The sequence below is a fragment of the Lithobates pipiens genome, unplaced genomic scaffold, assembly GCF_037356315.1.
Source record: "Lithobates pipiens isolate NorthernLeopardFrog02 unplaced genomic scaffold, aLitPip1_a1.2 Scaffold_22, whole genome shotgun sequence".
NCBI classification, from domain to species: Eukaryota; Metazoa; Chordata; class Amphibia; order Anura; family Ranidae; genus Lithobates; species Lithobates pipiens.
In genome coordinates, this window is record NW_027507784.1 from 281,237,912 (window position 1) to 281,263,226 (window position 25,315).

Sequence of the window (25,315 nt, forward strand, 5' to 3'; positions counted from 1 at the left end):
ACACTTGAGGCCCACCATATCAAGAAAGTTGACCACCACTGTTCTAAATCTAAACCAATGGCAGTGGGTGTACCTTGGGAATATGCATTAATTTGAGGTCGACTTGGTAAACATCAATCAGTACTTTGGCTATTTTGTGAATAATAAACAAATATAAATATTAGGCAATAATAAAATCTATATTAGCATGTACACACATGCGGGCAGGAGCCTACTAAGTGTGCTTTTAGTAAGCGAGAGTTAACTTCCAAGGCTAGGGAAGGGTTCAACATTGGGCCAGTCGGTTTCCCAGGCTTTTTGAGTTCTGCCTTCCACCATGATTTATATATAAACAGGGGGAAGGCCAGAGAGCAGCCAGCAGGATTGTGTGGGAAGCAGGAAGGACCACCAGAAAAGATGTAGCCTGAAGCATCAGCCGTCTTCCACCCTAAAGAGATTCTCCACTAATGGTCTATGCCAGTCTTTGGCTTACACCTATACAGGTGTGCCTGGGCAGTCACAGCGTGGTTAGTGAGGAGAACTGAGTGTGCATTGTGATCTGTAAATGTTGCAGAAGCAAGGCTGGCACCAGCATAAGGTGGCTTAGACTATCACCTTAGGGCACCAGGCTGGGGGAGAGGGTGTAAAACATGCCTCCCAACTGTTGCCAGGACCATCCTGAGATTTTATTCAAATTCTATAGTTTTTGCTGTATCCCAGTGCTGGGTGCCCGAACATGCTCTGGCACTGAGCACTAGTAATTGGCCTGACGCAGGGCGCACTAGCTTGAGCACCCGGGGCACGTACCCCGCAGCTGTATCTGTTGTGAGGTGCCCGGGGTCCCACCCGCACCAATCTCCCCCCGTGACAGCCGGCATGTCTCTGACAGTCACTGCTCTCTGAGAGCTGAGTGATCATGTGATGGCACAGTTTTCGCTTTAGAGCCAACGTTGGTCAGCTGCAGCATCACACCAGCATAGAGGTGAGTGTGTATGTTTGTTTTTTTTCTTTGCCCCAAACTTCTCCTTTAATTAATTAAGATTTCACATGCCTTTATATATTACTGTATGCTTACTTACAGAGCAGTTTGTTCAAAAGTAACAGTAAAGAAGTATAGGAAAAAATATCACAGTTGTGTAGGTGCTTACAATGGCCGCCTTTTATTAATATGCAAGGATCATGTAGACTAATTTGTTTAACAAATACTGGCTTTTGCATATCACTATTCAGTTGCAGCAAAGGGATGCTTTTGATCTGCTTACTAAATTGTGACTAGAATATGAGTATATTGCAAAATAAGCGTGTATCTGCACATTTGACATGCACTTTAAACACATAAAACACAAGAAAATAATTCTCATCTACATGAGCCATTAACGCTTATTCAAAGCTGAAAACTAAAACATAATATATTGCAGCTTGCTTAGATGTGGAAGCTGCATTAAAGGCTAAGTGCACCTTTTTTTCTCTTCTAAATTCCAGCTCCCCTATGTACCAATATAGCATTAATGTACTTATTTCATACCTCCCAACTTTGGAACTTAAGAATGAGGGACGTTTTAGGGAGGTAGTGACCTGCAGTGCACTATGCGCACCGCGGCAATACGTGGGTGCGACCAAACAGTGGTAGGGGCTAAAGAGGCACAGTTAACCACTTGAGGTCTGGGCTATAGCCGAATGACGGCTACAGCGCGGACCTTAATTTCTGGGAGGTCATCATAGGACGTCCTCCCCTGTTCACAAGCCCCGCGCACAAGGGGAGCGCACTGTGATCATCAAGTCACTGAGACTCGGCTGATCACCAATCCTAGTAAGGGGCTGGTCCCGGCCCCTTACCATGTGATCAGCTGTCAGCCAATCACAGCTGATCACATGATGTAAACAAAAGCTTGGTGATCTTTTTTTTTTCTCCTCACGCTGACAGAGGAGAAAAAAAAGCAGATGACTGGCTTATGTTAAAGACACATCGGTCCAGAAGAGGAAGGAGGCACATCTGCCTCCTCTGTGCCATTCAGTACTCCCTGCCAGTGTCACCTGTTATTGTCACCTGCCAGTGCCCACCAGTGCCACCTATCAATGCCCACAAGTGCCACCTATCAATGCCCACCAGTGGTGCCAGTCAGTGCCACCTAGCAGTGCTGCATATCAGTGTAAACAATCAGTGCCCATCACTGCCACCCATCACTGCCACCCATCGGTGCCCATCACTGCTGCCTCATCAGCGTACATCAATGAAGCAGAAAAATTACCTGTTTGCAAAATTTTATAACAAAATATAAAAAAATATAAAAAACATTTTTTTTTAAATTCGGAACTCAAATACCACCAAAAGAAAGCTCTATTTGTGGGGAAAAAAATGATAAAAATGAATAATAATAATTTGGGTACAGTGTTGCATGACCGCACAATTGTCATTCAAAGTGCAACAGTGCTGAAAGCTGAAAATTGGTCTGGACAGGAGGGGGGTTAAACAAAACCTGGGCTTCCTTGTACCTATAAAATATACTTTGATTGCTGTGCGCAAGCTGGAGTCTCACAAACACATACCTTCTATACTCCTAGATTACACCAGACCCCCCTATACCCCCTGTACTCCTAGATAACTGCAGACCCCCCCTATGCCCCCTATACTCCTAGATAACACCAGACCCCCCTGTACTCCTAGATAACACCAGACCCCCTATACTCCCTGTACTCCTAGATAACACCAGACCCCTCCCCCCCTCTATACTGCTAGATAACACCAGACTCCCCCCTATACCCCCTGTACTCCTGGATAACACCAGACCCCCTTATACCCCCTATACTCCTAGATAACACCAGACCCCCCTATACCCCCTATACTCCTAGATAACACCAGACTCCCTTATACCCCCTGTACTCCTAGATAACACCAGACCCCCCCTATACCCCCTATACTCCTAGATAACACCAGACCCCCCTATACCCACTATACTCCTAGATAACCCCAGACCCCCTATACCCACTGTACTCCTAGATAACACCAGACCCCCTATACCCACTATACTCCTAGATAACACCAAACCCCCCTATACCCCTTGTACTCCTAGATAACACCAAACCCCCCTATACCCCCTGTACTCCTAGATAACACCAAACTGCCCTATACCCCCTGTACTCCTAGATAACACCAAACCGCCCTATACCCCCTGTACTCCTAGATAACACCAGACCCCCCTATACCCCCTGTACTCCTAGATAACACCAAACCCCCCTATACCCCCTGTACTCCTAGATAACACCAGACCCCCCTATACCCCCTGTACTCCTAGATAACATCAAACCCCCCTATACCCCCTGTACTCCTAGATAGCACCAGACCCCCCATACCCTCTATACTCCTAGATAACACCAGACCTCCCTATACCCCTGTATTACTAGTATGTTTTTGTATGCAAGACAGATACACAGAATGCTGGGACCTGTAGTTCCTGCATAAAAAAACTGATATACAGAATGTAAAAAAAAAAAAAATCAAGTATTTCTCACAGAAAAGTATTGCAGTAACACATGTTTTGATATACACATGTTTATTCCCTTTGTGTGTATTGGAACAAAACAAAAAAAGGGAGGAAAAAAAGCAAATTGGACATAATGTCACACAAAATTCCAAAAATGGACTGATCAAAATTCTTGGCACCCTTTCAAAATTGTGGATAAATAAGATTGCTTCAAGCATGTGATGCTCCTTTAAAGTCACCTGCGGCAAGACAGGTGTGGGCAATATAAAAACCACACTTGAAAGCAGATAAAAAGGAGAGAAGTTCACTTAGGCCCCTTTCACACATGCGGACAGTATGTCCGTATTTCATCCATCTGTTTGCGGATGAAATACGGACATACATGCATCCCTATGGGATAGCGGGTGTCTGCGGATGAACATCCGCAGACACCCGCTATTGTCCGCCTCCGCTACTGTCAGATTCTGAGCGAGTGGATCATCACGGGGTGGATCATTACTGATCCGTCCTGTGTGAAAGGGGCCTTAGTCTTTGCATTGTGTGTCTGTGTGTGCCACACTAAGCATGGACAACAGAAAGAAGAGAGGAGAAGAGAACTGTCTGAGTACTAGAGAACCAAAATTTGGGAAAAATATCAACAATCTCAAGGTTACAAGTCCATCTCCAGAGATCTAGATTTGCCTTTGTCCACAGTGTGCAACATTATCAAGAAGTTTGCAACCCATGGCACTGTAGCTAATCTCTCTGGGCATGGATGGAAGAGAAAAATTGATGAAAGGTTGGAACGCAGAATAGTCCGGATGGTGGATAAGCAGCCCAAACAAGTTCCAAAGAAATTCAAGCTGTCCTGCAGGCTCAGGGAGCATCAGTGTCAGCACAAACTATCCGTGGACATTTCAATGAAATGAAACACTATGGCAGGAGACCCAGGAGGACCCCACTGCTGACACAGAGACATAAAAAAGCAAGACTACAGTTTGCCAAAATGTACTTGAGCAAGCCAAAATCCTTCTTGGAAAACATCTTGTGGACAAAATGAGACCAAGATAGAGCTTTTTGGTAAAGCACATCATTCTACTGTTTACCAAAAATGGAATGAGGCCTACAAAGAAAAGAACACAGTAACTACAGTGAAATATGGTGGAGGTTCAATGATGTTTTGGGGTTGTTTTGCTGCCCCTGGCACTGGGTGCCTTGAATGTGTGCAAGGCATCATGAAATCTGAGGATTACAAGGACTGTACAGTTGAGCCTAGTGTCAGAAAGCTGAAAGTGTCAGAAAGTTTGTGTCTGAGATCATTGGTCTTCCAACAGGACAATGACCCCAAACATACGTCAAAAAGCACCCAGAAATGGATGGCAACAAAGAGCTGGAGATTTCTAAAGTGGTCAACAATGAGTCCAGATCTAAATCCCATTGAACACCCAGTGGTGAGATCTTAAAATTGCTGTTGGAAAAAGGTGCCCTTCCAATAAGAGACCTGGAGTAGTTTGCAAAGGATTGGTTAAAAATTCCAGGTGAGAGGTGTAAGAAGCTTATTGATGGTTATAGGAAGCGACTGATTTCAATTATTTTTTCCAAAGGGTGTGCAACAAAATATTAAGTTAAGGGTGACATTATGTCCAATTTGCTTTTTTTCCTCCCTTTTTCTTGTTTTGTTCCAATACACACAAAGGGAATAAACATGTGTTACTGCAATACTTTTCTGTGAGAAATATTTGACTTTCTGGAAAAATTTCTGGGTTGCCAACAATTTCGGCCTTGACAATACAGAATACTAGGACTTGTAGTTCCTCTATACAAGACAGATATACAGAATGCTGGGACTTGTAGTTCCTCTATACAAGACAGATATACAGAATGTTGGGACTTGTAGTTCCTCTATACAAGACAGATATACAGAATGCTGGGACTTGTAAATCAAAGGGGGGGTGGGGGGCTGGCTCTGTGTTCCTCTACTCTCCACCAGCGACTTTCACTCCCCTCCTGACACTAATCAGACTATACTGATAATCAAGAGTCTTTCCTACCTTGCAGTGTAGATTAGAAGCCGCATGGAGAGAGGCAGGAGACAGAGTTGGGGGGAGGGACCTGGGAGGATTAGCCACTCTAGATGGAGGTTGTTTCCTCCTGCTGTGTGCACCTACATAGTGATTCTTGCACAATAGATTGAGGAGGGGAGGGGCAGAAGCGCAGCGCGCAGGGATGTCCTGCTGCCCGGAAATGAATGAAAGCACCCACACTGATGATAATACGCTGAATCTGGTACTCTAGCTCTGATCTGCAGGACTCCGGGACTTACATGAAATTGTGTGAAATTGCGGAATCCGGGATGATTGGGAGGTATGTTATTTAGCAAAGATAAAACAGCTTTCCATTTATTCTCCACACGCTTACCTCACTGTCTTCATGGCTGTTTAAAAACATTCCCATTACTTCTGCCTTACTTTCTGGACAGACTATATGTGCACACTCCCTGTGCGCGCTGTGATCACTGAGTCGCAGAGACTTGGGTGATCACCCGGCCCCTTACCATGTGATCAGCTGTCAGCCAATGACAGCTGATCACATGATGTAAACAAAAGCTCAGTGATCGTTTTTTTTTACTCCTCACGCTGACAGCGGAGGAGAAAAAAAAAGCAGATCGCCAGCTTATCTTAAAGGGACATCGATCCCTAAGAGGAAGAGGCAATTATGCCTCATTTTTACCAACCAACAGTGCCCACAAGTGCCACCTATCAGTGCCCATCACTGCCACCCATCAGTGCCCATCACTGCCACCCATCAGTGCCGCCTATCGGTGACCATCAGTGCCGCCTCATCAGCGTACATCAATGACAGACAAAAATGACCTGTTATAAAATAAAAAAAAATAAAAACAATTTTTTAAAATTCTGTCTTTTTAACCACTTGAGATCCGCGCTATAGCCAAATGACGGCTACAGCACGGATCTCCTTTTCCGGGACTACGTCTATTGACATCGTCCCGTGTACAAGCGGCCTGCGTGCCCCCTGAGGGGCGCGCGCGGCGCGCTCTGTGATCGGCGAGTCCATGAGACTCGCCTGATCACCGATCCGTGCAAGGGGTCGATCCCGACCCCTTATCACGTGATCAGCTGTCAGCCAATGACAGCTGATCAGGTGACATAACGGAGCTGGCTAGTATTCCTCCTCGCGCTGACAGCGCGAGGAGAAAAAAAAAAAGGCGATCACCGGCGGCCGTGATCGGGACATCAGTCCCGATCACGGCCAGCAATGCAAGCGCCCACCTGCCCCCTGCCAGTGCCCACCTGCCCCCTGCAGTGCCACCCTAATAAAAAGTAAGTGCCCCCCGTCAGTGCCACCCAGCAGTGCCCATAGTGCCACCCAGCATTGCCCACAGTGCCACCCAGCAGTGCCCACAGTGCCACCCAGCAGTGCCACCCACAGTGCCACCCACAGTGCCCACAATCTGCCTCAAAGGTGCTGCACCCCAGTGCCGCCCATCAATGCCCAGCAGTGCCGCCCATCAGTGCCCAGCAGTGCCGCCCATCAGTGCCCAGCAGTGCCACCTATCAGTCCCATCTATCAATGGTACCTATCAGTGCCCATCCGTGCCACCCATCCGTGCCACCCATCCGTGCCATCTTATCTGTGCCCATCTTTGCCCATCAGTGCCGCCTTATCTGTGCCCATCGGTGCCGCCTTATCTGTGCCTATTAGTGCCGCCTTAACTATGCCTATCAGTGCCCACCAGTGCAGCCTATCAGTGCCCACCAATGCAGCCCATCAGTGCCCACCAATGCAGCCTATCAGTGCCGCCTAATCAGCGCACTTCAATGAAGGAGAAAAATGACCCGTTTGCAAAATTTTATAACAAACTATTAAAACATGATTTATTTATTTTTTGCATCTTTTTTTGTTTGTTTAGCAAAAAATAAAACTCCGAGCTGTAACTAAATACCACCAAAAGAAAGCTCTATTTGTGGGAAAAAAATGATAAAAATTTCATTTGGGTACAGTGTTGTATGCCCGCGCAATTGTCATTCAAAGTGCATCAGCGCTGAAAGCTGAAAATTGGTCTGGGACTGAGGGGGGTTTAAGTGCCCAGTAAGCAAGTGGTTAATAAAAAGAAAAAAAAAATCGCACAGGTGATCAAATACCACCAAAAGAAAGCTCTATTTGGGGGGAACAAAATCATAAAAATTTAATTTGGGTACAGTGTTATATGACCGCGCAATTGTCATTCAAAGTGCGACAGCGCTGAAAGTTGAAAATTGGTGTAGCGACGGCTCCTGAAGAGCACGCACTATGCTTTTTTCAAAGTTAAAGTTATGACTGAACTGAAGTTTGGTTTGGGTACAATTGCCTAAATTTAGACTTCAGCATCAGTCTGACTGAACTGTGAGATGTTCAGCCTGGCCACAGGGGGGCACTGTCTCTTCTGGCTGGCATGGAACTATGGTCTGGTTAGGTGATTAAGTTACTCTCTCTCAGAGCCCGCCTAGTGGGAGTGGCGCTCTCGCTGTGGGAGAGGGTTTCTGGGATAGGGCATTTAAGATGTGGACGTCACGTGGTTCAGGGTTTCATGGTCCTGGTCCTCCTGACCATCCCCCAGGAAGGCTATGGCCTGGGGTGCAGATTCACCCAATCTTGATGTCTTGGGGCTGGCTAGCCCGAGGGAAGGAAACTAAAGGAGGATTCTGAGGCGGTTGGGTGCTGTCTCCGGTTTGGGAGAGACTCAGTGATTTCAAGCATTCCAGGGGTGGACTCTCCAGAAGACCACATATGGGTTGGTTTCTTAGTAAGAGCCTGGAAGGGCTGAAGTACCCCAGAGAATCAGGTCTCGTGGATATCACCAAGCTGGCTGAAAGATCCAGGTATCCTACGAGTGTTCTTCAAGTTTAGTTTCCCTACGTGTTCTACAACAATGTCTGTGGCAGAGACTTGTTTCTGAGTAAGCACCTCGTTGGCTGCTAGGCCTTGTGACAGAAGGACTGTCCAACTTGAGTGAGCATCCAGTTGCGAATGGCTATTCTCTGGATGCAGTTAAAGTAAGCAAGTTCTTCAACATTTTGACTTTGACACTAAGAGTACCTGAACTTCCTTTCCAACCCTCTAATCCCAATTTAAGAGACTGTTCATTGTCTACATTTTGCAAATAAAATCCATTCAAGTGGATCTGTTGTCAGTCTCTCGAGTTACTGGGCCATTTACCAATTTACCACGGGACACCCCTAGACATGAAGCGAGGAGAACAGAAGGTAACGGTAAGCCCAAACCTAACCAGTAGCTCCTTCGAGGGTAGTGCTACATTGGTCTGGATAGGAGGAGGGTTTAAGTGCCCAGTAAGCAAGTGGTTAATCGCTTCTGTTTTTTTTCGGTTGTAAACAAACCAATGCTGGTTTTAAATAAGGATCGGATCATACTGATCTTGGTATGATCCAAAGCTTTTAAAGGAAGAGGAGAGATCTGGGGTCTAATAGACCCCAGATGCTTCAGTAAAGAGGACCTGCCACTCCCTATTGCTATCACAAGAGATGTTTACATTCCTTGTGATAATAATAAGGTCCCAGATGATTGCGCGGCTAGTCAAGGCACGTGGCAGGGCTCGCGCTTGCACAGTGGGTGCCTGGCTGTGAAGCCACAGCCGAGCGCCCACAGTTACAATGCCGGTGCTGCCGAGCAGAGGGGGAAACGAGCAGGGCTTTGAGCAGGATCGAAGCCCTGCTCGTCTCCCCCCATCGCTGGATCCTGGGGCAGCTGCAGTATTTGTAGCTGCTGACTTTGAATTTTTTTTTCTTAAGCAGAACTCCGCTTTAAAGGGGTTGTAAACCGTTGTGTCTTTTCATCTTAATGCATCCTATGGTGAAAAACATTCTGTCATGCAGCAGCCCCCCAGACCCCCCATTTTGATTGGATAGATTGATAGCAGTGCAGCCATTGGCTCCCACTGCTGTCAGCTAAATCAAATGACGCAGGCGCCGGGGGCGTAGCTGAGTGCTGCTGTCTGTATCAATAGACGCAGTAACAGGATGCGGGAGCCCGTCCGCATGGGTGTCCAGAAGGGGAGCGCTTCTTCGACGGGGCACTCGAGAAGAGGAGGAGCCAGGAGCACCGCTGAGGGGCCCCAGAAGAGGAGGTAAGTATGACATGCTTGTTATTTTAAAAAAAACTAAAATGAGGGTTTAGTAACCCTTTAACTATGGTTTCCGTATAAACACTTCACCCTGAGGCTGTTTATAAATGGTCTAAGGACAGGAAGTGATTAACAGACCAAAATGGAGAAAATAAGGGAAGTGCATTGCTAGGGATTACATACATTTCACAGTAGGTAAGTGCGTAAAGCCAACAATAAACTTCTATTATGTGCTTCCTCTTGGACCAAATAAACAAATTAAAGCATTGTGTTATATCTGTTCAATAAGTGCAAAAAAAAAGCTGTTGATTTACCCAGAAATTTTGTCAGCTGATAACATCCTGTGCTATCTGCCTGTGATGCATTCCTATCAGTTGCATTGCTCCCAACTCTCCCTGAGCACTGCAGAAGACACCAGCATTCTGCGCTGTGCTTGCTAGGGGAAAGATCTCATACAATCTTAACTAAATGGTGTATAGGGAATAATATTGACCTTTAAATTATCAGCATGTGAACCAAAAAATATACAAATGAAGAAACCATAAAAATAAATAATCAAAATAAATTTAATCAGGGTTATGTATAAAATGCAAATATACACTATATTACCAAAAGTATTAGACACCTGCCTTTACACACACATGAACTTTAATGGCATCCCAATCTTAGTTCGTAGGGTTCAATATTGAGTTGGCCCGCCCTTTGCAGCTATAACAGCTTCAACTCTTCTGGGAAGGCTGTCCACAAGGTTTAGGAGTGTATCTATGGGGATGTTTGACCATTCTTCCAGAAGCACATTTGTGAGGTTAGGACTCTTTGCAAGCCAGTCAAGTTCCTCTACTCCAAACTCGATCATCCACGTCTTTATGGAACTTGCGTTCACTGGTTCAAATAATTTGGTAGAAGGGGGATTATGGCGTGGGGTTGTTTTTCAGGGGTTGGGCTTGTCCCCTTAGTTCTAGTGAGGGCAACTCTTAAGGCATCAGCACATTTGGACACTTTCATGCTCCCAACTTTGTGGGAACAGTTTGCGATGGCCCCTTCCTGTTCCAACATGGCTGCACACCAATGCACAAAGCAAGGTCCATAAAGAAAACTAGCATCCGAACGACTCCCGATCAGCGCTCTCAGCCAATGGCAGAGAGCGCTGATCGGAATGTTCTTGCTGGGGGGCTGCCCCCTGTCAGCATACAACAGCTCAGCGGTGGAGATCGCTGAACTAACCTTGCGTGGTTAGTACAGGCGCTCCAACTGGAGCTGACAGTTGTTTTTCGTTCAACCCACGGGGTTGAATGGAAAAAGCAAAACAAATGTGTGTACCAGGCTTAAAAGAGAAGTTTGGGATTTTTTTTTTTTCAAGAATCATACTTAGCTAGCTGGATGTAGCATTGGTCCGATGCTGCATCTGTCCCCTGGTGCTTTTAAGACTGAAAACTGAATGATCAAACACTGAGAGCTCCGTGAGCCCGTGACTGTCTGTCACTATCTCTCTGTTCTGCTCCCCACGCTCCCTGGAGCGCTGGGCTGTGGAGGGGGTGGGAGTGTCCAGCTCAGGCTCTCATTGGCTTGCTGAGAGGCTGGGCCAGGTGCTGGTCCAGGCAGTGATAAAAAAAGTAACGATACAGTGTAACAATAAAATAAAAATAAATAATTAATAATGAATTAAAAAAAGCGCCCCCTCCCTTGCTCACACGCAAAAGCAAATGCACGTGTCAGTCCCACGTCGGTCCATAAACAGCAATCGCACGACACATGTGAGGTATCACCACAAACAACAGATTAAAAGCAATAATTCTAGCACCAGCCCTCCTGTGTAAATCTAAAATGGTAACCTGTAAAGGCTTTTAAAGTTTTGCCAATGGATAATATAATGTACGTTTGTTGTCATTCCACGGGCGTATGCAATTTTTAAGCGGGACATGTTTGGTATCTATTTACGCTGTTTTTGTACTTAAGATCCATTAAAGTATAATTATATATATATATATATATATATATATATATATATATATATATATATATATTTTTTTTTTTAATCTGCGTCAATATTTGCACAGCAGTTGTTCAATGTGACATAGTATGTGAAAAATTGCAACATCTATCATTTTATTCCCTAGAGTCTCTGCTTTAAAAAAATATATATACCGTATTTATCAGCATATAACACACACTTTTTTCACCTTAAAATCAGGGGAAATTCATGGGTGAGTGTTATACGCCGAACCGCTGCCTCGGAGAATAAGGAGGGAATGAGCGCCGCCGAAATAGACAGAGCCGAGTGTACTCTGTACTCAGCTAGGCTCGGCTCTGCTCCCAGTCAAGCCCAGTCCCACCTCCTAGCCTTTACGTCCCGCCATTGGACCAGTGTTGTGTCCATCAGAGGAGCCAGGCTAAGGGGCGGGACTGGGTGGGACTGCGAGAGGAACTGAATACACAGGACATCCGCCTCTGTCTATCTTGGCGGCATAATAATTTAAAAGATCATGCTGCCATTTTGGGCAAGGCTGCAGATGGACACTGTGCAAGGCTGCAGATGGACACTTGGACGGGACTTCCCATCCCAGCCATAGTCATATGATGTCCGCAGGAGGGATCTCCCATCCTGGGTGGGTGTCATATGATGTCCTGGGATTCCCGGCTGTCTGGGTGGTGCGCCACCGCCGTGTCACTTGGGGGCCGATGCGAGTGCCTGGCGGCCGCGATGTCCATCGGGCACCCGCGATTGCCGGTGGACATCTCAGATGTCACACAGATCCAGGTCCTGTCAGGTGAGAGGAGACCTATGGTGTGTTCCCAGTAGGGATGAGCCGAACACCCCCCGGTTTGGTTCGCACCAGAACTATCGAACGGACCCCAAATTCGAACGAACTTTAGAACCCCATTTACGTCTATGGGACTCGAACGTTCGAAATTAAAAGTGCTAATTTTAACGGCTAATATGCAAGATACTGTCCTAAAAAAGGGTTTGGGGACCTGGCTCTTGCCCCAGGGGACATGGGTCAATGCCTAAAATGTTTTTAAAAATGGCCGTTTTGGCGGGAGCACTGATTATAATGATGATTAAAGTGAAAATAAAAAAGTGAAATATTCCTTTAAATATGGTGCCTGGGGGGTGTCTGTAGTATGCCTGTGAAGTGCCACGTGTTTCCCGTGTTTAGAACAGTCCCTGCACAAAATGACATTAAACAGAAATAACATCATTGAAAACTGCTTGCGATTTTAATGTTATATCTGGTTCCTGCAATATGGTTGAAAACCATTGAGAAAAATGGCATGGGTAGCCCTCCCTGCCCATTTCCAGCCCCTTTGGGTCTTGTACGCATATCAAGGGGAACCCTGTACCCATATTAAAAAAAGGAAATGCGTGTGGCCCCCAGGCCCTATATACTCAGAACAGCAGTATACAGGCGGTGCAAACAAGACAGGGACTGTGTAGGTTTGTTGTGTTAAGTTGAATCTGTTTGTAATTTTCAACTGGTAAATTTTTAAAGTGTAGCTCCAGTCAAAAAAACTATTTTTAAGCTTTTTGGAAAACATAGGGAAGGGTTATCACCCCTGTATAATTTGTTTTGTCGTCCATCTTTTTTCATCTCACTTGCTGTTGTCTCCTTCTGTTTGCAAGTAGGAGATGTTTGTAAGTTGGATGTTTGAAAGTAGGGGCCTGCCCTATATTCTCTGCAGAAATGGCGAAACAAGGTGTTGGTTTTGCCACAACATTGTAAGCCCTCAAAGTGACTCTTGCTGGGCGCTGGAGCGCCCTGCTATGAACGATTATATCAAGAATTGTAATTACATGCCCTTGTTGAACAGTGGTAGAAAAATTTACCTTTGGTGGTTGTGGTGCTGGTGCCACAACACTATAAGTCCTCACAGTTACTCTGGGTGGGCACAGGAAATATTATATCAAGAATTGTAATTACATGTCCCTGTTAAACAGGGGCAGAAAAATTGGGCCTTAGGCACTGGTGCTGGTGCCACGACACTGCAACCTCTCCCATATACTCTAGTTTTATTGCAGGAATTAGCCCTGCTGCAAAGCATTGCATCAAAAATTGTACTTAAACGCCCCTGTTAAACAGGGGCAGAAAAATTGGGCCTTAGGCACTGGTGCTGGTGCCACCACACTGCAACCTCTCCCATATACTCTAGTTTTATTGCAGGAATTAGCCCTGCTGCAAAGCATTGCATCAAAAATTGTACTTAAACGCCCCTGTTAAACAGGGGCAGAAAAATTGGGCCTTAGGCACTGGTGCTGGTGCCACCACACTGCAACCTCTCCCATATACTCTAGTTTTATTGCAGGAATTAGCCCTGCTGCAAAGCATTGCATAAAAAATTGTACTTAAACACCCCTGTTAAACAGGGGCAGAAAAATTGGGCCTTAGGCACTGGTGCTGGTGCCACCACACTGCAACCTCTCCCATATACTCTAGTTTTATTGCAGGAATTAGCCCTGCTGCAAAGCATTGCATCAAAAATTGTACTTAAACGCCCCTGTTAAACAGGGGCAGAAAAATTGGGCTAATGGCATCACCCAGAACCAGAAATGTTCTTCCAACATATCAGCGGAGGAGGAAGAGGATAGACAATCAACATAACAGGACAGTCACTCAGCATCAGCATAGGCAGTCTTGAAGGGATGTGATATTTAAAAAAAAATTATTCGGTTACATCAGCTTCAGGTGCTTGGTAGCTGTGGGTGATCCAAGACTGATTCATCTTGATGAAGGTCAGTCGATCAACTGATTCGGTGGACAGGTGCACCCTGTGATCGGTAACAAAGCCACCAGCAGCACTGAAGGTGCGTTCCGAAAGAACGCTGGATGCAGGACAGGCCAGTAGCTCAATTGCATACTGTGCAAGCTCTGGCCAGTGATCCACCCTCAAGACCCAGTAAGCCAGAGGATTTTCGGTGGGAAAGGTGTCCAAGTCTGACCTTGCCCCTAGGTATTCCTGCACCATGTAAATCAGACGCTGGCGATGGTTGCTGGAACCGATCATACCTTGGGGCTGCGGACTAAAAAATTGTCTGAAAGCATCAGTCAGACGGCCACCTTCTCCACCGCTCCTTCTGACCGATGCCTCAGCAACACGTTGTCCATGACCAGGAGTTTGTAACCTCCCAGTCTCTGGGAACGGGTTGCACAGACCTTTCTGCAAGGCCTCCCGGAGATGTCTCATCCTCTGCTCCCTCTGCGATGGCAAGATAAGGTCGGCAACCTTACCCTTGTACCGTGGATCAAGGAGAGTGGCCAGCCAGTAATGGTCCCTCTCCTTGATCCGAAGAATACGAGGATCCTTCCGCAGGCTTTGCAGAATCAGGGAGGCCATGCAGCGTAGGCTAGCTGAGGCATTCGGTCCGGAGTCCTCTGGGTCACTAAGGGCAACATGATCCGCAGCTACCTCCTCCCAGCCACGTACAAGTCCACGTGTTTCTTGGGACTGTAAATCATCCCTACAAGACTGTTGCTGCTGCTGCTGAGTGCCAGCCTCCACCTCCATGCTGACACAATCATCCTCCTCCTCCTCTTCCTCCTCCTCATCCTCTTCCTGTGTGATGGGTGGCACAGCAGGAACACTGTCTGGATAAAGGGGGCCTTGAGAGGCAAGGAAGTCCTCCTCTTCCTGCCTCTGTTCTGCCTCAAGTGCCCTGTCCATTATTCCACGCAGCGTATGCTCCAAGAGGTGGACAAGAGGTACAGTGTCACTGATGCATGCACTGTCACTGCTCACCATCCTTGTGGCCTCCTCAAACGGTGACAGGACAATGCATGCATCCCTGATCATGCCCCACTGGCGTGGTGAGAAAAAACTGAGCTCCCCTGACCCTGTCCTGGTGCCGTAGTTGCACAGGTACTCATTGATGGCCCTCTGCTGTGTGTGCAGCCGCTGCAGCATGGCCAACGTTGAGTTCAACCTGGTGGGCATGTCACATATAAGGCGGTTCTTGGGCAGGTTCAACTCCTTTTTGGAGCTCAGCCAGCCGAGCACAGGCATTAAATGATCGGCAGAAATGCACACAGACTTTCCTGGCCTGCTTCAGGACATCCTGTAAGCCCGGGTACCTGCCCAAGAACTGCTGCACCACCAGGTTAAATACGTGAGCCACACAGGGCACATGGGTCAGTTGTCCCTGTCGGAGGGCGGAGAGGAGGTTGGTGCCATTGTCACAAACCACCATTCCTGGCTTAAGCTGGCGTGGCATCAACCACCTCTCGGCCTGCCCCTGCAGAGCTGACAAAACATCCGCCCCAGTGTTGCTCCTGTCCCCCAAACAAACCAGCGCAAGCACGGCATGGCATCGTTTTGCCTGCGTACTTGCGTAGCCCCTGGAACGCCTACGGAGCACCGCTGGTTCTGAGGACAGAGCACTGGAAGAGGCCATGCAGGAAGAAGAAGAGGAGGGGGTGGAGGAGAGAGGTGTGTCACAACCAATAGTAGCATTTTGGAGGCGTGGTGGTGGAACAACCTCCAACACTACTGCACCTTGTCCTGCATCCTTCCCAGCTGCCAGAAGAGTGACCCAATGGGCCGTGAAAGACAGGTAACGTCCCTGTCCATGCCTGCTGGACCATGAGTCAGCGGTAATATGCACCTTACCGCTGACCGCCCTGTCCAGCGAGGCAAGGACATTGACTTCCACATGCCGGTAGAGAGCCGGAATCGCCTTCCGTGAGAAAAAGTGGCGTTTGGGGACCTGCCACTGAGGAACCGCACATTGTACAAACTCATGGAAGGGGGCCGAGTCTACCAACTGAAAAGGCAGCAGTTGAAGTGGATGGCTGGGAGTGAACTTCTTTTGCCGGTCCAGCAGCTGGGGCAGGGACATTTGCCTGCTATAATCGGACGTGGGTGTACCGCTAGTAGAGTTCCCGGAAGCACTTGGCTGTGACACACCTAATTCTACACCTTCATTCCTCTCAGAGCAGGTTTCAGAGAGGACTGAAGGTCTAGTGGGGTTGGAGATGCCAGCTGATGAGGAGCAAGGAGAGGTCCGCTTTGTTCTTTGGTGTGGGTCTTTGAGGTACGCTTGCCAACGAGCTGCATGGCAGGTCAACATATGTCTGGTCAAGCATGTGGTGCCCAAGCAGCTGATGTTTTGGCCACGCGAGATATGCTTGAGACATATGTTGCAAATAGCAGCGGTGCGATCTGATGCACTCGTCTCAAAAAAGGCCCACACCAAAGAACTTTTAGAAAAACGCGCAGAGGCAGCACCCTGCACAGGCGGAGCTCTGCGGTTTGATTCAGTCGGTGTGCTGCCCCTAAGCTGGCCCCCGGAGGGCATCCTGCCTCGTTGGACATGTGCCTCCTCCTCCTCCTCATCTCTCCTACCAGGCACCCACGTGGAGTCAGTGCCCTCATCATCCCCTCCCTCTTCATCGCTGTAGCAAACCTGGCAGTATGCTGCAGCTTGTGGAACATGACTGCCAGATTGCTGTCCTTCTTGAGCATCCCCTCTCTCTGCGCTCACGCTACTGCCTTCCTCTAGCTGAGTGTCATCATCAGAGCCCACAAAACACTGGGCATCCTCCTGGAGCATGTACCCAACACTGTGCTCAAAGAATTCAGGAGACTCCTCAGGAGGACGTGGTGGGTCTAGGGAAGGAGTCACTGATGATGACATTGAGAGGAGGGAAGACGATGCGTTGGCAGCTGCTTTGCTAGTACCCTGAGACTGGGTGAGAGAGGATGAGGAGGATGAAGAGGGCTTGGTCATCCACTCTACCAAGTCGTTGGCATGTTGCGGTTCAACATGTCCAGCTGCCGAAAAGAAGGACAAGCGTGTCCCATGGCCACGTGCTGATGACAATGCACCGCGTCCACGACCAGCACTGTTGTCTCTAGACACAGAGCCTGCTTGCCCTCTTTTACCGGCTCGCACCTGTCTGCCTCTCCTTGCTGGCCTTCCAGACATGGTAATGGCCTGAAGGGAGTTGGGTAAAACAGCAGTGTAATGGAGTCACACAACACCCACTAAGCCCTGCAGATGGCTCTATTAGAGAACAGCAATAAAGGGTAGATACAGGTGTATATTGTGCTGGAGGCACAAAAAAAACACTAACTCCTGCAGATGCCTTTTTTATAGAACACCAGAGATAAAGGGGTATATACAGATGTATACTGTGCTGTGCTGGAGGCACACACAACTTCCAATAACTCCTGCAGATGGCAAGTGGGCTCAAATAGAGAAGAGCTATGTAGGTGGATATAGCGGTGTGTACTGGGTACAGAGCACACAGACAGCACGCACAAGCTCCTAACACTACTGACTGCAAGCTCTATTATAAAAGATAGATCACTAGCTATATAGGTGAGGTGAATATAGCGGTGCATACTGCGGTCAGGGCACACAGACAACAACCACTACACAACAGCAAGATCGAAAATCGTCCGAAAACGATCAGTGTGTACTGTGTTGAAGGTACACAGAACACCCACTAACTGCTTCAGACGCCAACACTGGCGGCCTTATATAGTGTGGGGCGTGTACTACACAGCCTGAGCTATGATTGGCATCCTGCCTGTGGCCAATCATGGCTCTCCTAGCTGCTGGCGCTGTGATTGGCCAAGCATGCGGGGTCACAGTGCATGCTTGGCCAATCATGAGCCAGCAATGCACTGCGATGACGCAGTGCATTGTGGGCCGTGAGCACCACACGAATTTGGCGCGAACGGCCCATAACGTTCGGAATTCGCCGAACGGGCGAACAGCCGATGTTCGAGTCGAACGACGTATGTTCGACTCGAACACGAAGCTCATCCCTAGTTCCCAGTATAGAGGAATTCCGATCGGTCTCCTCCCCTTGTGAGTCCCCTCGCCCTACAGTTAGAATCACTCCCTAGGTAACACATTTAACACCTTAATCGCCCCCTAGTGTTAACCCCTTCCCTACCAGTGACATTTATGCAGTAATCAGTGCATTTTTATAGCACTGATCGCTGTATAAATGTGAATGGTCCCAAAATAGTGTCAAAAGTGTCCGATATGTCCGCCAGAATGTTGCAGTCATGATAACAATCGCAGATCGCCGCCATTTCTAGTAAAAAAAAATAATATTAATAATAAAAATGCCATAAAACTTTCCCCTATTTTGTAGACACTATAACTTTTGCGCAAACCAATCAATATACGCTTATTGCGGATTTTTTTTACCAAAAATATGTAGAAGAAAATTTTAAATTTGAGATATTTATTATAGCAAAAAATAAAAAATATTGTATTTTTTTCAAACTTGCCGCTTTTCTTTTGTTTATATCACAAAAAATAAAAACCGTATAGGCGATCACCAAAAGAAAGCTTTATTTGTGGGGACAAAATGATAAAAAATTTATTTGGGTAGAGTGTTGCATGACCGCGCAATTTTCATTCAAATTGCGACAGCTCTGAAAACTGAAAATTGGCTTGGGCAGGAAGGGGGTGCAAATATCCTGTATTGAAATGGTTAAAATGTACGTTTTTTTTTCTTAAACTTCCCTCCTAAACTTGGGGTGCATGTTATATGCTGATAAATACGGTATATTGTGTGGGGGGTTTTAATTAAATACAGATTTTTACATGTATGAGAGTAGTGTCAGAAAAAGACCTGGTCTTCAAGTGGTTAAAGCAGACCCCCCCCCCCAAAATAAACCAACTACATTATTAAAATCTTCCTACTAAAACTAATAAAGTTAGTAGTAATTACCTGCCTCCTTATTGCTCCATTTCCCAAGTCCTAGCAGTTTATTTCCCAGCCAGAATCCCACGCCACAATAATAAAAAAAAAAAAAAGTCATCAGCCCGCACATGCACCAAGCACTCATTTTTAAAAAAAAGCCTTTCCTCCCAAAATTTCAGGGGTAGGGGTGGAGGATCTTCTTTTTTTTTCTTTCTTTTTTTACTAGCAGATACATTTATTGAAGCATAGTGCATGTGCGAGGTGCACTGTTTTTTATCGCTCCTAAACTCTTAAGCCCCATACACACGATCATAAATTCTGCCAGCAAAAGTCCGATGTGAGCTTTTGGTCAGAAATTCCGACCGCATGTATGCTCTATCGGACTTTTGCTGGCAGAATTCCAGCCAGCAAAAGATTGCGTGCTGATTCTTTATTTTTCGTTGGAAAAAATTCCGATCATTTGTACAAATTCCAACACGCAAAATTCCTACGCATGCTCGGAAACAATTGGACGTATGCTCGGAAGCATTGAACTTCACTTTTTCGGCTTGTTGTAGTGTTGTATGTCACTGCGTTTTTGGCGGTCAAAATTTCAGAGAACTTTTGTGTGACCGTGTGTATGCAAGTCAAGCTTGAGCGGAATTCTGTCGGAAAAACCATCCAAGTTTTTTTCAGATGGAAAATCCTCTGGTGTGTACTGGCATTAAGATGTTGTAGATGAGGAACAAGATCTCATTTGGAGGCACTGGTGGTATAGCTTCCCAGGGGGATCTGTGAGCCCCTGGCTATATCACCAGTGCCTATGAAAAAGAAAGGAAATTAGAGCACACAAAATGATGTATATACACACATATATATATATATATATATATATATATATATATATATATATATATATATATACATACATACATACATACATACATACACACACACACACACACACACACACACACACACACACACACACACACACACACACACACATATATATATATAGGGGGGAAAGGTCAGCTTTAAATATCCTTTAAGAAAAAAAACAACTATTGATGCAACCATTCAAACACCCTGATGTATGTTGTGGTGTCTCTCAGCCTTTGTTATTGTCACTTTTGTCGAGCAGCGTGGTCTGCATGTAAATGTGGGTAAAAATATAAATATATACATTTATTATTCTAAATACAATCATTATATGTACCCAGGGCTTTTTTTCTCAGAGAATAGGTGCGGGAATGCCCCCCATCTGAGCCACCCCTTGTCTCTGCCCCTCTACCCCCTCTAACCTCCGCTCTTTGATTCCACCCTCTACCCACCTACCAGTACTGCCGCTTTTAGAAAATACAGAACCAAGTATCATTTTGTGGTGCTAAATCATTTGTATGTTACATGTTAACCACTTCAGCTCCGGACCAATAAACACCTTAAGGACCAGAGGTCTTTTTGCAATTTCGCACTGCGCTGCTTTAACTGGTAATTGCGCGGTCATGCAATATTGCACCCAAACGAAATTTGCGTCCTTTTCTTCCCACAAATAGAGCTTTCTTTTGATGGTATTTGATTGCCTCTGCGATTTTTTTTTTTTGCGATATAAATGGAAAAAGAGCGAAAATTTTGAAAAAAAAAGATATTTTCTTCTTTTTGTTATAAGAAAAATCGAATAAACTAAATTTTAGTCATACATTGAGGGCAAAATTTATTCAGCCACATGTCTTTAGTAAAAAAAATGTCAATAAGCGTATATTTTTTGGTTTGCGCAAAAGTTATAGCGTCTACAAACTAGAGTACATTTTCTGGAATTTACACAGCTTTTAATTTATGACTGCCGATCTCATTTCTTGAGGTGCTAAAATGGCAGGGCAGTACAAATCCCCCCCAAATGACCCCATTTTGGAAAGTAGACACCCCAAGGAAATTGCTGATGGGTATGTTGAGCCCATTGAATATTTATTTTTTTTGTCCTAAGGGATTGAATAATGACAAAAAAAAAAAAAAAAAATTTTTTTTTACAAAAAGTTGTCACTAAATGATATATTGCTCACACATGCCATGGTTATATGTGGAATTGCACCCCAAAATATATTCCGCTACTTCTCCCGAGTATGGCGATACCACGTGTGTGGGACTTTTTGGGAGTCTAGTCGCGCACGGCACCCCGAAAACCAATCACCACCTTCAGGATTTCTAAGGGTGCAAATTTTTGATTTAACTCCTCACTACCTATCACAGTTTCGAAGGCCATAAAATGCCAAAATAGCACAAAACCCCCCCAAATGACCCCATTTTGGAAAGTAGACACCCCAAGCTATTTACTGAGAGGCATGTTGAGTCCATGGAATATTTTATATTTTGCCAAAAGTTGCGGGAATATTACAAACTTTTTTTTTTTTTGCACAAAGTTGTCACTAAATGATATATTGCTCACACATGCTATGGGCAGAAGTCAAATTACACCCCAAAATAAATTCTGCTGCTTCTCCCGAGTATACCACATGTGGGGGACTTTTTGGGAGCCTAGCCACGTACGGGACCCCGGAAACCAAGCACTGCCTTCCGGATTTGAATATAAAATGCTATAAAAAACAAACTAACCAGAGTCACCCGTAACACTTATACGGTGATCAGTGGTGAAAGGGTTAACTAGGGGCAATCAGGGGGTTCAAATTTTTATTAGGTAGTATATGGGGGTCCCTGGCGCTATATAAAAACCTGACGGGGAACCTAAATAACTAACTGGCTAACCAGCGTCACCAGTGACACTTATACTGTGATCGCTGGTGAAAGGGGGTGAAAGGGTTAACTAGCAGCAATCAGGGGGTTAAAACCATTATTGGGTAGTATATCGGGGTACCTAGCGCTATAAAAACCTGGCGGTGAACCTAAAAAAATAACTAGCTACCTAGCGACACTAGCGACACTGATGCAGCGTTCAGAAAAATTATCGCTTAGTGACACTGGCAAAAGGGGGTGAAAGGGTTAACTAGCGGAAATCAGGGGGTTAAAACCATTATTGGGTAGTATATCGGGGTACCTAGCGCTATAAAAACCTGGCGGTGAACCTAAAAAAATAACTAGCTACCTAGCGACTGTAGCGACACTAATGCAGCGATCAGAAAAACGATCGCTTAGTGACACTGGCAAAAGGGGGTGAAAGGGTTAACTAGCGGCAATCAGGGGGTTAAAACCATTATTGGGTAGTATATCGGGGTACCTAGCGATATAAAAACCTGGCGGTGAACCTAAAAAAATAACTAGCTACCTAGCGACACATGCAGCGATCAGAAAAATGATCGCTTAGTGACACTGGCAAAAGGGGGTGAAAGGGTTAACTAGCGGCAATCAGGGGGTTAAAAACATTATTGGGTAGTATATCGGGGTACCTAGCGCTATAAAAACCTGGCGGTGAACCTAAAAAAATAACTAGCTACCTAGCGACTGTAGCGACACTAATGCAGCGATCAGAAAAACGATCGCTTAGTGACACTGGCAAAAGGGGGTGAAAGGGTTAACTAGCGGCAATCAGGGGGTTAAAAACATTATTGGGTAGTATATCGGGGTACCTAGCGATATAAAAACCTGGCGGTGAACCTAAAAAAATAACTAGCTACCTAGCGACACTAGCGACACATGCAGCGATCAGAAAAATTATCGCTTAGTGACACTGGCAAAAGGGGGTGAAAGGGTTAACTCTAGGGGCAATCAGGGGGTTAAATCTTTATTGGGGGGTGATAGGGGGCTACCCTGGACCTAACACTAACTGTCCTGACAGTTTTTACTGTCACAACTGACACTGAATGCATTGATCAGTAAAGAAATGATCAATGCAATCAGTGACACTGTGACTGGGGGGGAGGGGGGGCGGGGGGGGGATCGGGGGGCGATCGGGGGGGGGATCGGGGGGGGGTTGTGTGCCTGTGTGTACCTACATGTCAGTGTAGTGTTGGTGCACACTTACTTTTACTCTTCTCCTTGTAGTCCGGTCAAAAAGACCGCCCCGAGGAGAATGACATCACTTCCTCCTTCCTGTGTAAACAATACACAGGGGAGGAAGCTTCTCATTGGCCAGGAGCGATCCAGAGGGGGTGGCCGAAAACCAATGGCCATCCCCTCATCACGGAGCGCTCCTGGACCGAATCGGACCGCCGTAAACAGCGGGAGGGGGTCCGATCGGACCCCCCACCCGCTGGAAGGCAATCACGTAGATGTACGTGATTGTGCCTGCCTGTGCCATTGTGCTGACGTACAATGGCAATATGGCGGTCCTCAAGTGGTTAATGACAAAAAGAAAAGCAGTAAAATAGATCTCCTGCAGCCAGCAACAATAGAATCCCAGCAATAGATCCCCACACACTCCACCCCAACAACAATAGATTCCCTGCAGCAACAGTGATCTACCCACAACAAAATATCACACCCAGTAACAAAATATCCACCCCCCGCCCCAGCAGCAACAACAGATCTCCCAGCAGCCAGCATCAATAGATCCTCCAGTAGCCAGTAAAAATAGACCTCTCCCTCAACAGTAGATCCCTTCCAGCAACATAAGACCCCTGCAGGCAAAAATTGACCCTCACACAAAATCAGAACCCCACCAGTGACAATAGATCCCCCAGGAGCCAACAACAATAGACCCTCCAGCACACCCCACACCCCATGCTATTACATACATTCAGTGCTGGAGGTGTCGGAACTGCGTGTTCCCCCTGAAAAAAAGCCCTGTATGTACTATATATTAAAGATATTTTATACTATAGTGGAATTGAGGGCCATATTTGAGTCTCCTGATTCTACCTACCCATTACTGATGAATAATCTTGCAATCTATGGCTAGCTAGTCCAGCAGAAAAATACAGTCTTAGGGCTTTTTAAGTCACTATTTTTTTGACTACCCGATTTTTTCTTTTTTCTAAATATCTCTGGTAAAATGCTAAAACTTACGTGATATTCTACTCCTGTGTGCTTGGCACTAGCTTCTTGTCCTGTTTCATATCTCTGTCTCATGTGCTACTGCTTTTTCCTTTAATCCTACTGAAGAATTTCCTCTTCTTTCATCAGTAGCTTTGTCCTGCCCATTTTTCTTTCGTTGGGTGTTGAGTCGGGTATGAGTAAACATTTGCGAGATACAAATACAGTGATGTAGCAACTTACTATTTTTCTTAAAGCCTCATTCACACTGGCACTGTAAAACCTTTATTTATATATGTTTAGAGGAAATTTCTTCATGCTTATTATCAATGCAGGTAATGCTTTCTTAGTGGTGCAGACATATTTAGCTGTGTTTAGAGAAAGTAGCATTCAATGCATCCAGAATCCAATTACAAAGTTTAAATGTGACCAAACTAATATAAATACCACTAAAGGCACAGAAGCATTGCTTACTAGCAATACGTTGCAGCTCATTCCTCCTCTACAGCCTGCAGTAGATTAGAGTATGGTGTGCTGGATACCAAGGGAAACAATGATGCCACTCACCTTCTCATATCACATTGCTCAGATATTGGGGGCTATTTACTAAAGGAAAATCCACTTTGTACTGCAAGTGCACTTGGAAGTAAAGTTGCTGGAGATCCGAGGGGGACATGCAAGGAAAATAAAAAACAGCATTTTAGCTTGCACATGATTGGATGATAAAATCACCAGAGCTTCCCCTCATTTCAGATCTACTCCTTAGATTTATAGCGACTGCACTTCTAAGTGCTCTTTCAGTGCAAAGTGGATTTTCTATTCGTAAATAACCCCCATTATCTGCTAGACCCATGTATTGTCAGAGGGGAAGAGGTCACTTGTTCCTCTATACCCAGAAGCATTGGATATTGTGCCAGTATTGAGATGGCTGCAGAAGAGGAGGAAGTGGCAATGGGGCAATGCTGCATGGGCAAAGTAACAGTGGCGTTGACTTACTAAAGGCAAATAGTCTGTGCACTGCAAGTACGCCCACAAGTGCACTTCAAGTGAAGTTGCTCTAGATCTGAAGGGAAAATGCAAAGAAAAAAATAAAATAAAATGTGTTTTTGCTTGCACATGATTGGATGATAGAAATCAGCAGCGCTTTCCCTAATTTCAGTTTCCCCTCAGATCTA

General features: G+C 45.8%; 1 protein-coding gene across 3 annotated transcripts in view; it reads right to left on the reverse strand.

Annotated features, from left to right (window-relative positions):
• The window catches only part of IL4R (interleukin 4 receptor), a 200,340-nt gene that overhangs the window by 165,818 nt on the left and 9,207 nt on the right, over nucleotides 1-25,315 (reverse strand). The window contains exon 1 of one of the 3 annotated variants that reach the window (XM_077449109.1): nucleotides 24,174-24,292. The exons of 1 other annotated variant lie outside the window; for it this stretch is intronic. The gene's annotated coding sequence lies outside the window, so the exon portion shown is untranslated. Of the gene's footprint in view, nucleotides 1-24,173; nucleotides 24,295-25,315 lie in introns of those variants that run through there. One more of the 3 variants, XM_077449112.1, reaches the window with a different exon arrangement.